Source organism: Aulostomus chinensis, chromosome 4, assembly GCF_037954235.1.
Source record: "Aulostomus chinensis isolate RoL2024-O1b breed Wild chromosome 4, RoL_Achi_v1.0, whole genome shotgun sequence".
In the NCBI taxonomy this organism is placed as follows: Eukaryota; Metazoa; Chordata; class Actinopteri; order Syngnathiformes; family Aulostomidae; genus Aulostomus; species Aulostomus chinensis.
In genome coordinates, this window is record NC_141323.1 from 29,725,891 (window position 1) to 29,739,986 (window position 14,096).

Sequence of the window (14,096 nt, forward strand, 5' to 3'; positions counted from 1 at the left end):
AAAATAATATTAGTAGCTACCTAACGTTAGCTCGTAAATGTTAGCAAGCTGGCAATATTTAGCACCATCAAATAGTTCAAACAAGGTCAACAGCTGTTATAATGATGGTCACATGATTTAAAAGACTAAAAACAACTCTCTGTATCAATGTGAGATAGAGTTACATAAATGAATAGAACATTACTCACTGACTGAAAATTGAAAAAGCACCAGACTTTGGTCCAGAGCTTGGTTCTAACGTGACTTGACAGCACTTTTTAGGGCCTGAGCCAGAAGGAACTTCTGGCAAAGACTCCATTATTTTTCCCACTTTTTTTTCTTCTTGCAATCAACACTGCCCAGAGTTCATCTGCAGGAAATAAAATTCACACATTTGATAAAGTTTGGTCAGACGGTGCAGATACACTTGACACCCAGAGAGGTGAGCAGGTTTTGGACCAAGTTGAAACTTGTCAAGTATTTGAGACAGAAAATGACAGAAAGCTGTGGCTGTGTTCTGGTTCTGCGTGTTTTAGATTTATTCCCCTTCCAGTAATGTCTTATTTCCAGCTCTGCTCTCCCTCAACTACTGTTTAGTGTCATATTTATTTTGCTGACTACTTCATTGACATGTGGTCAAAATGTCTTGTGTTTCCTGAAATTAACTGAGTGCTGCTCAGTAAAGTTGACATGACTTGAGATTCTATTCCTGCTGGGTCCATTTCAACATTCTTATCCTTCCTATCATTGGAGATGAAGTATCAGTCAGGGCTGTACTTGATTAGTACTGCATATAGTACACATCAGTCACTGCCATTACACAGTGGAATGGAAGTTGAAATACTGTTTACCAGCAAGCTGAAAACTGTTGTGGTATTTGACAATTCTATTGTTTCTGAATGAAAATCATGTGAAGGAGAATCATTGAGACATCCTCAAAATTGCTGAGGTCTGCTGAGCTGCAGCAGGTCTGAGCTGCTTTTGATGCCCAGATGATGAGGAGGCAGTGAATGTTGGGTTTGGTGGAGCTGAAAAAATGCTGCAGGTGTTGAGAGGTCTGCTGGTGTCCAGGACTTCCTCTCCAGTTCTCAGCTTCTCCCTGCAGTTCCCACAAACACCACAACAGTCCTGGAACCCCTGCAGATGTTGGAGGACCATGATGACCCAGATGCACCATCAGGGCATCAAAAAGCAGTCCTGATGATCAAAAAGGTCCCTCCACTCATTCAGGGTCAACTCTAGAAGAAGCTTCTGGAACAGATGAGCAAACACTCTCAACTAGAAATCATGATTTAAACACAATGTTGATTTTTACAATTTCCTTCAATGTTTTAAAAACCATCAAAGTGGACAGAAGCCCAGATGGTCCAAACCTGTTTCCTGTCTCCTCCCATTGTGGAGAGCCTCTGTTCTGTCCTGCTGCTGTCCAGTTGTCTCTACTGAGCTCCTCTGCTGGTTCCACCTTGAAGAGGGTCTGAGCTAAAATTGAATCTTGGGGAACTTCAACTTTTGATCTCAGAGTTTTGTGTTTGATCTTAGAATTCTTTCTTTGATTTCACCTGAGACAAAGACATCGAATCTCAAGTTGCTGTTGAGGAGGCCGTGATCCCATAGTGGTTAGTACTCTGTGTTGTGGCCGCAGCAACCCTGGTTCGACTCCGGGTCACAGCAGCATGAGACAAATTTCTTGTGTGTATTGATGGACACAAACCAAGCAGAATTTTCCCACAATGCAACAGGGTGGTGTTTGGTCAGTGTTGACCAGGTGTCAGTCTGACAATGATGTCATATATTTTGTTATCACTTGACCAGACCCAAAAGTAGGCTCCAGGTATCAGTCTCTTCTCAATACTAATGTCTGCTGGCTTAGTCTGCTACTTTGATGGCTCTGACTACAAAAAGGTCCAGACCCCTGGATATGGTGGTTCCTCCCTAAACGTAGATTCTGTCAGCTCATGTTTTGAAATCAACTCACCATGAACACAAGTAGATTTCAATGGACTGCAAATGTGTCTCATTTAATGGTAAACATGTCAAATATAAATTCCATCACCTGAGGAGGTCTGCTGCTGGAATTAAGCTCCAGATATTCACAAGATATTCTATATCTTAAAATAAAGCATTTTTATATTTGATTTATTGTTCATTAGCCTGCTTCATGTGGTGTGATTTTATGTGTCCTATATTAAATAGAACTTTGTAAACGATCGTCCCTGAGGATGTTGAATGATGTCAAAAAAGTGTTTTCTCAGCTCTCCTTTCCTCTAAGTAGAGGAGTCTCTGCTGAGGTCGTTCCCTCTCAGAGTCCTGACGTCTATTCGGATGCACCGAGAGACTCAGGCAAACAGAAGACAAGGGCAAGTGAAGTAACCTGAAAATGAGAGGGGAGGTTCGACATCAAACTTAAACAGGAAGAACAGGACACAAATGGGATATCAAAATAAGAGAGACCATGAGACATGACCCCGCCTCCCTGCTTGCCAACCATGTGTCAAGTGTTTTCTAGCTCATTGACATTTCTGTAACTCATGGAGCAGCCTAGTGTCCTGTGAGCCATTTGTGAAACCTCTGGAGAAGTCAATCATGAGTAAATAATTGTTGATCGTACTTTTGGTTTTCAGTGGCAGCAGTAGGAGGGAGAAGCTTTGTTATTTTCCTGTCCCTTTTCTCCTGTTTTTGGATGAGTAGTTTGGTTTTTCTTGCAGGACAGGTAGGGATCTTGGTTAGTTTGGTTTGTTGTGTTGGCACTGCTCACCTCTGAAGCTACATAAACTGCTACTTTGTCTTTTGACCGTGAAGTTGGCTGGTTTTCTTGAGAGTGGAAGGCGAGGGAGCTCTCTCTCTATCTTGTGTGGCCCTGGTCCCCCCAGACCAGGACCAGGACAAAAAATAAAAGACAGACTCTGAGACATGCCCCCCCAGTTCCTGCTGCTTCCAGCTCTTCATATCGAGCCCCTCGTACAGTGGTTGAGAGACACCTCAAATATTAAAGGTGTCCACATAAATGGAGAAGAACACAAGGTGGCGCTGGACGCTGATGATGTTTTAACATATTGAAGTGAGCCCCCTAACACAGGACCTGCATTAATAAAACTCTTTGAAACACTGGGAAGCTCTGCTGGACATAAATTCTCCATTCTAAAACACAGGTTCTGACCTTTAATCACTCACCTCCAGAACACATGGAGGAAAACCTCCACCTGGATTGGGGCCAGAACTCCTTGAAGATGATAGAAGAAGATGGAACTCCATTTCCTTTCTGAGTCTGAGTCACAGGGTTGATAGAGTAAAAATAAATGTCCTACCACAAGATCTCTTTCTAGTTCCAGGACCAACTGGAGAAATTGCCTTCAAAACCGTTTCTGAATTGAACAAAATGCTTTCCAGATTTATCTTGCAGGGGAAGAAACCCAGGCTCAAATTTACACCACTACATGAATGAGCCCCAGTTCCTGCTGTACTGGCCCATCAAAATCTGGAAAAATGTTTCCATAAAGTCCAAATCTCAATGAATAATTTGGAATGTTAACAGGAGAATATCACTACAAGTCATTTAATGATGTGCTTTTAATCCAGGGTTCAAGCCTCATGAAATGAACCCCAGATTTAAATCCTGGATTCAAAGAGAGTAACAACTTTCTACTCACTGTTGGAAAATGGAAATTTAAAAGATTTGAAAGCCTGAGAAGAGAATATCACTGAGAAAGTCGGACTTTTTAGAATCCTCTTAGGTGAGCAATTATTTTTGAACACGACATCAGAAACAGACTTTAATGATCCAATGCTGAAAATATTTTTGGCTGCCCATCAAGAAACAAGAAAAACCTCATATCGTATGTTGTTTTCCGTTTGACCTGATTCTTGGTTGTCAACTAACTGGCTCATTGGCTTTCTTGATGGAGCAACAAAAGCAAAAGTTGAAGACTTTGAATATCCAGGCCTCTGGCGTGATTCTCAGCTGTCATTTAAATTTCACATGAACTCAGTGTCCAAGCAAATATCTGGTGGGCTAAAATTACGTTTGTTGTTCTGTTGACTTTTTCCACAAGAAGTCCGGAAAAGTATTATGACACAGTTCATGTTCCCAATACTGGACTACGCTGGTGGTTTCTATGGGAACACTGGTGACGGCCCCAGGCCTGTGGTCCTATGCAGTGTTCTGTGTGCAGGGTCCTGTTGGTGGGTGTGTTTGTGTCTTTGCAGGTCTGGAGCAGCCTGGTCATTAGGCTGACTGGGAGGACCAGGCCAGTGTTCCCAGTTAGGCCTGTTTAACCCCGCCTTTCCACACATTTGTCTCCCTTTTGTGCTCAGCCGGCGTGCTGTTCTTGTCCTTTTGTTTTTCCTTGTTTTCCACCAACAACATGCAGTACACATTGACATCACATCCACACACTCAGCTCCACTGCTGACACTGACTTCCACACCTTCCGCTTATTCCTTTCGAGTAAGGGTCGCGGGGGGGCTGGAGCCTATCCCAGTGGCTACGGGCGAGAGGCGGGGTTCACCCTGGACAGGTCATCAGTCCATTGCAGGGCCAACATACAGAGACAAACAACCATTCACTCTCACATTCAAACCTATGGTCAATTTAGAGAACCCAAGTAGCCTAGTCCCCAAATTGCATGTCTTTGGACGGTGGGAGGAAGCCGGAGTACCACAGAGAACCCACACAGGCACGGGGAGAACATGCAAACTCCACACAGAAAGATCCCGTGCCCGAGCCGGGACTCAAACCCGGAACCTTCTTGCTGTGAGGCCACAGTGCTGACCACTGCACCACCGTGCAGCCCTTCCACACCTCATATGGTTGATTATTTACTTCAATAAATGTTGATTTGCTGCTACTAGGTTTTGCTGCACCTCTGAGCCGGTCCTAACACATTCAGACATCAATCTTTGTCCTCTCAATGTCTGATATAATAGTCTTTGTAGATTTGTGCTCAGGTGTTTGGATTGAACCCATCATTATTTAATGTATGATTCCCAAAGTGTCAGGATTGAGGGTTGTGGATGGTGAGGGAGACCCAAACGCAGACATTTTTGGTGAACAAAACAGGGATCGTGACACAAAGACAACTCCACTGGTCAGTATTTATTTTCAAATGTGTCTGCTTGAATTTCCCTTCATACTTTAAGCAACTTTCAATTCCTTTCAGCTCACAATGCAACCTTGAGTGTAGAGATCATTTGTTTCTATATCTTCCTAGAATCAGCAAAGAAACTGGTCATCGCACATTCATATTTTCCTCAAGTCAATTTTATCATTTGGAAACCATCTTTAGGATATTTGGAGAAAGTTCAATCTTTTAGCTGCAGTTACAGTGACTTACAACACTGCAAAAAATAAAAAAATCACCCCTCCACAAACACTCTTGTCCAACTTTTGTGCCCAGATTTTCTCCTCATGAGGCACCAAATCAAGTCAAGTCATTTTTATTTGTATGGAACCAAATCACAACAAAAGTTCTCTCATGACTCTTTACTAGTAGAGCAGGTCCAGCACCAAACTCCTTCAATGAATCTACACCCAACAATTCTCCATCAACAAGCACATCCTGCAACAGCGGTGATGAAAACCTTCCTTTTAACAGACAGGAATGTCGAGCAGATCCAGGATCAGTGGGGACGGCCTTCTGCTTTGTCCGGTTGTATTTAAAGCTCCATCAGATTGGAACAACCTTTCCTCCTCACTTCGGTCTCTCACTTCCTTTCTCATCTTCAAATCATCAAGCATTTTCAAACATCTTGCTCTTGTTTCTGATGCACCTCACCTTTTCTCTCCAGGATTCACTCTGTACTTGTTCTTGTTTGTTCTCTGTACTGTACATATGTGGATATTTGTGTATGAATATGCATTGTGTACTTTAATGGTGCATGTAAGCAGTATTTATTTAGATGGGTGTTGAAATGTATGAGTATGGGTACACAGGCCCACTCTTATTCTGCAGTGGGATCTCTGATCATACTTTGTATAATACTGGATGGTGAGTGATGGGGTTTGGCTTTGGGGAACATTGTTGGCCTGTACCTGGGTGTATGATGTGTGTATCCTTGTCTTGAAATGTTTGGTATTTTGTTTAGAATCTACTTTTATTATTGTTGTATTGTTGGTCATTATTTGTCAGGACCTCCTCCAAAATGAGATGGTGCATCTCAAGGGGCTACCCTTGAAATAAAGAATCAAGAATGAAGGTGTATGCTTGTCTTGGTGGACCCTCTGCTCCTCAAGCTGAGTCAACAGATTCCTGTGTTGCCTGAGTCATTGTGTATGGTGGCTGGCATTCGGCGCTTTCACCGCTGCAGCTCGAGCTTGATTGGCTGTCAGGACAGGTGTTATTAAGAATGGTAGAGGTGACAGTTTTGGCAGGACAAGTTGCTCCACATTCAGGAGATGGTGGGAATTTTAAAGGCTGGTGACAAACTCTTTCACTGTGTGGTTCAAAGTCCCTGGTTTCCTTGCAGCTTTGAACTGAGCAGGTGTTCATTCACATATCAGTAACAGGGTGACACTTTATCACAGCAGTGGACAAACATCAGCATTCATCACCCAGCAGCTCCTCTGATCAACAGAACAAGCTAAAGTATTCTGGAGAATGAGGCCATGGATCCCTCTACCTCTCACATGCTAAACTGGCACTCTACCATTTGAGCTAATTCCCCTGCTAATGAGCACAGCAGATAATGCAGCTTGACCTTCATGCATGGTTGGCTGAGCGTCACCAGTTGAAGCTTCTCTGGTTCAACAAACCCTTGGGACCAAGACACAAATTGGAACCTGTGCAGGTCTAGACCCATATTTAAGTTGGTGGAGACAATTGACTGAATGAAAAGATTTGCCCAGAGTCCAGCTGACTTTTCTGAACTGACCCCTCATTTCTGTGTGGAGTAAACATCAGAGGAGGAGGGTGCAGGTTCTGCTTTGACCTCCTGACCTCCTGGGTAAAGCAGCGTAGATGTTGAGCTTGAAGGAGTTGACGGCCTCCTTCATCTTCTCATTGGTTTGCTCAGCATCATGAAGTGTTGCTGAAATTCAACATGTCAGCTGAGGCCAGAGATTCCTGTGTTCCGTGAGTCATTGTGTATCGTCTCTTTTGTTTGAAAGCACAAAGCTGTTCCTGATGGTCCAGTGTGTCATATGTTGGGCTCCCACAGCTGTAACTGGGGTTTGAGCTCCGTTAAGGGAATGGTTTTGTGGAGAGAAGGGAGCACAAGAATTGACAATTTCAGCAGGAAAGGTGACCATTGCTCCACAATGTCAGTCCCAGGGGGAATTCATGCTTCCCCCAGCATGGCCCTATGATCAACAGAAATGAACTGCCAGTGGAGATCCTCAGTAATCCAGGTCATGGTTTCTCTAGATTTCTGTGTTGTAGTCAGGACACTTGCAAATATCAGCCTCTTTCCTCCATGATCTCTCATTTTTTCTGTTCTCTCCATTTCTCCTCTTCGTTTCTATTCCTTGCTGACTGTTGTTCCTCATTTGTGGCAGAGTTCAGTCAGTGGACCAGACATTTTGCCACTACACTGTCCATCATCAGGGCATTTAACATCCATGACTGGCTCCCAGATCATTGCCATGACCTCATCCCCTGCACCAGTGGACAGTTCATCAAGGATGGCAAACATGTGGGTCTCAATTCCCCTCCATCTTTGTAGGTTGGTTACATTTCCTCCTCGTCTTTAATACATCTTAAGTTGACATTTTTCTGTTTTTTCTTGGCTGCCAGGCTGTCTTACTTTTCAATGGCACAGCAGCAACGAGGGTTGCTATGGTGCAGTGGGTAAAATCCCTATCTATGGTCTGCAGAAATATGCTGAGTTCTTTTTTTTTAACAGAAATTCAAAGACTGACCAAGGACACCAAAGCACAGAATTTAGAGATCAAAGAAAGAAATCAAAGACGGAAAAAGAAGATCAGAAAATGGCACAGATCAATAAGATCCATGGACTCATCAGTGAAGGTTTTCTTGTGGTTCACGGTCACTTTTTGTCATACTGGTGTGATGATGTCAGACCCTTCACATTCAGTTCAAACACTACAAAGTGCAGCGTGTGATGCAGAGGGCAGCAGCCTTGTGCTTGGTTCCGTCATGGTTCTCTGCAATTTTAGCAAACTCACCAAAGACCTCCCTGAAAGCAGGATCATTTTCCCAGAGTTCTTTTTTGACCAAGTACCAATTTGTCCCTCTTTCAAAACAACAAACAAAGATGAGATCAGATGACATGGACGATATGATATGGATGTTATTTATGGCTTTCAAACTCCAAATATTCAATTTTTTCTTCAGGGCTTTTGAGAGGTTCTGGGTAATGAATGAAAATTTAAATTGGACAGAAACGACATGCAGGGTCACTGTGTGTGTTTACGCGTGTGTGTATTTCTTGATTTATCGTGCTGGAGACCATTTCCATCATCAACACTGATCAGGAGTCCTCTTCCTCATGGGGACCAAAGACCGGCCCTGATGCAACACAACGCAGTTTGTCAGTTCTTGCATGAATTTCAGAGTCAAGGTCTGGATTGAGTTTAGTTTCAAATAAAGATTAAGATACATTTGGTTAAGATTAAGATTAAGGTTAGGCTGCACATAGAATGAAGTCGATGGAATGTTCTAATAAGAATAGCTGGGCACACCTGAGTGTGTTTGCATGCAGACTTTCTCTTGTGACAACTGATGTCATTTGGAAACCATCTTGAGGACATTTGGAGAAAGTTCAATCTTTTAGCTGCAGTTACAGTGACTTACAACACTGCAAAAAAAAAAAAAAAATCACCCTTCCACAAACACTCTTGTCCAACATTTGTGGCCAGATTTTCTCTTCATGAGGCACCAAATCAAGTCAAGTCAGTTTTATTTGTATCAAACCAAATCACTACAAAAAAAGGCAAAAAAGGCAAACCTCAGCTGTTCTGAAACTCTTCTCCTGAATCACTCCTGAGCTGCAGCAAGAAAAAATACCAGTGCCCAACCAGATCAACTTCATGGCTGCTAACAGCCTCAGACACTTGATTTCCATCAATCTGGAGCCAAGAAGGCCCTCACCTGTGGTTCTCCTCCAGGAGGGTCCAGGTTCTGCCATTGTGGCTCCTTGTGCCACTGCCAGAGAGTCTCAGCTGCACACTGCAACATTTCAACAGGAGATTTACATTCCTTCAAATGTCCTGACATCTTATTCCAATGGTTCTGTTCCATCTTTATATTTTAAAATCAATCACACAATGAAAGCTGCCACTGCTGGTTTAAGAGAGAGAACACACTAAGAGATTTGAAAACAGTAAAATATGCTTTTCTGTGTGCAAACTAGTGAGGGGCATGGAAGGATATTTTACCACCAATACAGAACCCAAACTTTAGTCATGTGATGAGATGGTGACTCTGATTATGAAGTTAATGGACAAAATGTGAATTGAAAGAAAATGCATTTCTTCTGTAGACTTTGATCCAACATTTGAAGTTAGATTTTGGTGGCTGCTCTATGTTGGAGGAAACCAGGCCGATGTTGGAACGTCACAGGGAAACTCGTTTGCCTCCTCAGACTGTGTGGCAGACTGCAATATGAAATGAATTAATTCATTGACAAAGTAGAATTTTTTCCACTGGAGCTACTGGCTCCTGAGTTGTTGCATTTATTGTTAACATTAAACACACAGTCTGTGTTCATGGCAATAAGAAATTAATTTCATTTTTCTAAAGGACAAGAAATGAACCAGAACATTAGAACCACATAATATCTCTCTATCAGTTTGTTCCATGGGACACATTCCAGACAGGAAGGTCCCCCTGAGACTCGAACTCTGACCACTGATTCAGAGTCCAGAGTGCTCACCATTTCACCATGGAGCCAAACACAAGGAGGAGTTTCCTCAAAATACAACTTGACATCACCTGCAATCCAAACTGTTGCTATTTGGAGGTTCATCTTGCTCTTGTTCCAGACTACATTGCCAAAAGGAACATGAACCACAAGGAAATCATGGAACTCCAGATTAATTCAGGACCTTCTAACTACATCGTATGACCTGTGAGCAAAGACTGGCCAGGCCTTCCTTAATTTATCAGTTAATTACTGCTTCAACAAACATGCCACATAATTAAGTTACCAGAATTTCTCTCATTGAAAAACCCACCAGCCTGATTTCTTGACATGACATGAAAAATTCTCCAAACCCACACAGTTGGGGTCGATAGATACAAGGTTAACCAGGAGGAATCCTGCTCCTGAACCATGGATGGAACAAAATCCACTGGAAAACTCAGCAATTCCTGAGTGCCACATCCATCCAGGAGCTTGGGTCTCCACTTGACTGTGATGATCCATGAGATCCAAGGAGGACAGAGGAAAGAAGGATCCTGTTGGAGATCTCCTACCTTCTTCCTACAAGTCAGAGGTTCATAACCTCACTTGTTGGTGGTGCCCTCAACCTGCTGAGAGCATCACTTAGTTAACTACAGAGAAACATAGCAGCTCTTCTGAAGGCTGCAGGAAACCTGCTGGAACTGAGACTTGGACTCAGGTCACTGGATTCAAAGTCCAGGGTGCTAACAGGTCCACCATGGCATCTGGGCTTTACTTACCGTGTAAAAAGGACCACAGTGGTCGTCTGGTTTTAATTTTCACAAACAAATACGGTTTAAAACTTGTAGACAGTGACACAGGGCTCTTATTTGAAGGGCCATGGGATGTGAAATATCCCAAACCTCTGAGATCAGAGCGCTCACTTTGAACTCAGGGTCCTGACCTTGGGGGTTCTTCCTTTGGTCTTCCAATACTTGTGGTTTTTATTGGCATAACTTTCAATTTGCACGCAAAAAGAGAATCACAGTCAATTTAAACCCAGCAGACAGTGTTTATTTCTAATGAATCAGACAATCGCACAAATGAGAATTAAAGGAAAAACAAAAAAAAAGGTTTAAAAAAATCATTCACCACTCTGAAGCTTTTGAAAGTTCATTTGAAGGTTTAAAGGTGGTGGTGAGGAGGACACCCTGATCCTCCCTGTCGTCACTGCCAGGATTCTTTCTTCTGGTGCTGTGGTTCTTCTGATGAAGGGCGGCATGATGTTTGCTGTCTCAGGCTCCACCAAATGTCCTCTTCAGGACGCCACAATGTGGCCTCTTCAGTGCTCCATCTTCCCTGCATCGGAGACACAAGGGTTTCTCCTGGTGCCGACCCGATCATCCTTCTACCGAATGGTGCGGCGATGGATCCTCAGAGGACGCTGGGATCCTTCTTCTCATCAGTGCCACAGTTTTTCATGGAGGGAACAACAGGAGCTTTTTAGTCATGTTTTGCTTGGTGTTTCCTGCTCAGAGCATCAGGATCTGTGACGCCATCTTGTGGTAGTGGGTCATCATCTTGTTGTGTGATAGTGGATTCATTTATCTGCTATTTCAACACATTCAAGTTCATTATCCCTACATGTCAAAATACATTTGGTGTGGAGTTTTACTTTCTGTGCTCAATCATAATGTGTGCATTTATTCTTCATGAACATTTCTCAGCTTTTTAAGTTTATGATATTTTGTCTTCCTCTGTTTTCTATTCCATTGTTGTTGATGATTCTATCGCAGGTTTGAGTTCCCTGTTGACTGAAGCAGAAACAGGAACAAAAAGCTGGAGGTGGTCAGAGCTCCAAGTTGGGACGCTGATATTAAAGTAGGAGACGAACACATCCAGGTTAGCCATCACTCTCAGAACCTGCTACTTTACCTCTTCAGAATGTAGCAGCATAGCATAGCTTCATCTCACCAGTTAGTGGCCCACTTTGATGTCTGGGATATGAGGTTAAAGGTTCTTTACAGCTCTGAATGAAGGGTTTATAAAGTGTTAACAATGCCATGAATAACACAAGCATTCAGTAATCCTTGATAAAAGGAGACTCACCATCAAGTTGGACCAGTTGAAGAACAAAAGGACTTCTCCACGATCACATTTATCCTCTCTGTCTCTGCGTGGACACAACAAATGAACTGGTTCAGAGAAACGAGGCAAAAAATGAATGAACTCTTCTTCATTCCAAAAATGACTTCACCCTTGAACACTGACGTCAGGTCATTTTATAGGGTCCTCCATTTTTTCATTTATGTGACATTGCATATTGGGAAATAATTAATTATAAAAAAAATACTATATTTTGATGAAAACTATATTTGATCAGGAAAACTACATTGGGTCAAATATATCCATCGTTAGTGACAGTGTTACTAATTTTAACTTTAGTGCTCTGGTGCTGATTGCCTCATTAAGATCTTCATGAAGAAATAAACTGAAATTTGTAAAAAAAATTTTTTTTTTTTTTTTTTTACAGAGTTGGCAGTTTGAGCATTGAATCTTTCTTTGTGTTGAGAACAAACCCTCAAAGCCTTCATGTTTCAGTTTGCTTCACAGCTAACAGACAAACACCTCTTAGCCTGGTTCTGGTAGTCCAGGTTTAAACACCAAAACAAGGATTTTATGCTGATTTCTTCACATGCAGCTGAAATCTAGACTTCAAGTGTTCATGTGAGGTTACAGCTTCACGCCTATTTAGTTTTCAACAAATATTACGTCACTTTTATGCATTGAGCTTACTAACGAACTTTAGTCTCAGTAGCTGAATCTGTTAGGGGGAAGGCAGTGTGGACCGGCAGGAGCCTCCTACAAAATGCAATGGAGAGAAGAAGAAATCCTGAGGAGTCGCTATGAGATTGAAGTGTTAAAGACGTGGCTCCTTTGGTGGTGATAGGATTTGAGCTATTGACTCTATTTTTAGTTTATTTCAATGTTATTGCAAACATCAGCTGCTCACTTATCAGCTAGCAAGTAAACAACAGTATTGTTCAGTGTGCTAGCTGAAGTAGACCGAGCGGTCAGTTGAGTCTTTATTTCCATGTGTGCTCATGGTAGCAGGGGTTTAGATTTCTAAATGTAACCCTTTTACCACCGGCTCCAATATTAAAACCCACCTTAGGCTTACAGGGAACACTTTAACTCATTTCAAATATCTTGTATGGCAAAAGTCCCATCTGGAATAATTAATATCAATCTAGGGCAATGTATGATTCTCACTCTTAAATATTCAAATGGAGGCTATGGGGAGAACACTTGACCTTTAAACTCTGCTGTAAAGCTTCAGTAACAACACACAAATTCAATGAAACCAACACAAGATTTCAGTTTAGAAAATGTATTAAAAGCTTGCAGAAAAACACATTCAAACCTTGAATAAACAAGACTATAGAAAATAAAAAAGAACCCCGGGGTATATTGTTTGTCTTTTTTTCAACTGTCTAATTTTATTTCGAGTGCACTCATGTTTACTTTCGTTGGCGCGCTTTAGTTGGAGCTCATGATGGAAACCTTTACCAGATCCCCCCGTGTGTCGGTGAAGTCAACAATACCGGACCGCAGCCGATGAATCCCTCGCTCGTTGTGGCAGCAACCGTCCCGCTCGCAGCAGCCCGCAGCAACAGACCTCCGTGATTCGGCAGCAGCGGCACGTCCTCCGACTCCTTCGGCAGCAGTGACGCGTCCTCCATTAACGACTCTCTCCCGAGGCGACTATCCGAAGCTCCTGTCCCGTCCGTGCAGCGGCGTCTCCCTTCAGCGTGGACAGCGTTAGCCTAGCTCCCGCTAGCTTCTGTAACTGGACTTGCCTGGTGCTCAAAACACAATCGGTGGCGGAGAATCCGACTCACGCACTCCGATCACGTCGGTCAATTACAGTTCACAGTCCGTTACCGATAAAAACTCCTCTCCGACAACACACAGTCTCCAAACTCCGATAACGTTACGCCATTCACACGATGCTCCTTCCTCGCGCTCGTTTCTCCCGGAAGTGTAAACACTAAAGGTCATGAACTCACGCACGTAACCCAACGTAATAGAATTACTTTAACATTTTTGAAAGACATTCACACCCCATGAAATGATGTTTTTTTGAAAGTTAAATTTTAAACAAATATTATTTTAATATCTTCTTCATAATACTAATGTAAATTTTAGCTTAACCATGAACTGGCATTTTATTCTTAACTTATTCCTATGAAAATCATGAAATAAATACCACTGATTTCTCAGAGTATTACATCAACCTCGGATTAAATTAAAGCTGCAGTCAGTGTTGTTTGGGCCTG